The 1,272-nt window shown below is 46.8% G+C and overlaps 1 long non-coding RNA gene across 1 annotated transcript in view; it reads left to right on the top strand.

Moving 5' to 3' along the window:
• The window catches only part of LOC108447014, a 3,706-nt gene extending 2,714 nt beyond the window's left edge, over window positions 1-992 (top strand). Inside the window, exons 2-3 of the long non-coding RNA XR_001862373.1 lie at window positions 101-178; window positions 735-992. This is a non-coding gene — a long non-coding RNA (uncharacterized LOC108447014). The remainder of the gene's footprint in view (window positions 1-100; window positions 179-734) is intronic.
• The last annotated feature ends 280 nt before the right edge of the window (window positions 993-1,272 follow it).

The raw sequence follows: 1,272 nt of genomic DNA on the forward strand, positions 1-1,272 counted from the left end.
GTGGAGACTTGGCCTTGTGGCAGGGGGGGATCCTCTCAAGATGGAAGTTCTGCCTTTCCAGAGGCCCCTGTCAGTTGTGTTCCTTTTGTGTGTTCCACAGAAAGACCAGAAATTCTGGTTGGAAGTTCTGGCCCAATTAACAGCTGGAGCTACAGGTGCCCACCAGCGATGGGAACTGGTGAGTCAGTGCTCGTGGGGCTTCCTCCAAGGCTTGAAAGGAGAGGGGTGAAGGAGGAAAAGGGAAACTGTTCTTGAGGCCTTCTGTAGTCCTTGAGGTCTTTCTGGAACCCAGCAATCCTTGCCAGTGCAGCTCAGTCTTCATTTAAGTCCTCACTCCAAGAAATATTTCTGGCAACGTAAGCTCTGATGTCTTTGATGTGAATCAGGATTTCCTTGTGGAGAAAGGACCAGCACAGAGCCGACACCCTCGACTTCAAGCTCTGCTTTCTTCCCAGAAAGCTCCAGCATCCCAGAGAACTTTATTTCTGTATCACCGTCTTTCTTTCTAAGGTCAAGGCCAGCTGAGGAATTTCTTCTTTCTCTGTGTTTCCGTTCCGTGGCTTTGCTTGGTTGATGTTGGCAAAGCTTGGAGGAGACAGCACGAAAAGAAGACCATTCTCTAGGAAGGTCACAACAACCCTGGGCTCCCCCTCTGCGAGAAATTGCAACCCTTTCCTCCTTTCAGAGAGTTGTCTGACTCCAAGACACCTGAAATTCTTTTTCCTATGCAACAGGTGACCTTTGTGAAGGACTTCTGTGCCTTTTCTGTCATGTTCCACCAGAACAGAAAGGCATTTTTACAAAACTTGGCCAAGCTGGGAATTCTTCCTGCTCTTGAAATTCTACTGGTAAGTGAAAACTTCCAGCTGCTTTTCCTTAAAGCAGGAAAGGCCAGAGCCACTGGAGCCCTTGCTGGACCTGCTGAGCCCTTGTGCGTCCCTTGGCTCGCACACCCTGGCTCTGCTGATGATTTCCCAAAATATGGATAAGGATCTAGCATCAATATCCAAATAAGACAGACAAAGTCTCTCTAACAGCTTAGAGTTAGAAAGTGTATGTTTATTTCCAGCGCCGGGCAGCTGCACGGGACAGTTCCCTAATACGCAGTGCAAGGATACAAGCAAACACACGCTCATTTATCTACAAAAATTGTGAATATCTAAAATATAAATGCATATTTATAACATTTACACTTCCCATTCTCCGCTTCATGTGGAAATGAACTTAAATGTCATTAAGCATGTGTAGTGTGTTCTCTGAGTTGAGTCGGTG

The sequence above is a fragment of the Corvus brachyrhynchos genome, unplaced genomic scaffold (genome assembly GCF_000691975.1).
Source record: "Corvus brachyrhynchos isolate BGI_N302 unplaced genomic scaffold, ASM69197v1 scaffold555, whole genome shotgun sequence".
NCBI lineage: Eukaryota > Metazoa > Chordata > Aves > Passeriformes > Corvidae > Corvus > Corvus brachyrhynchos.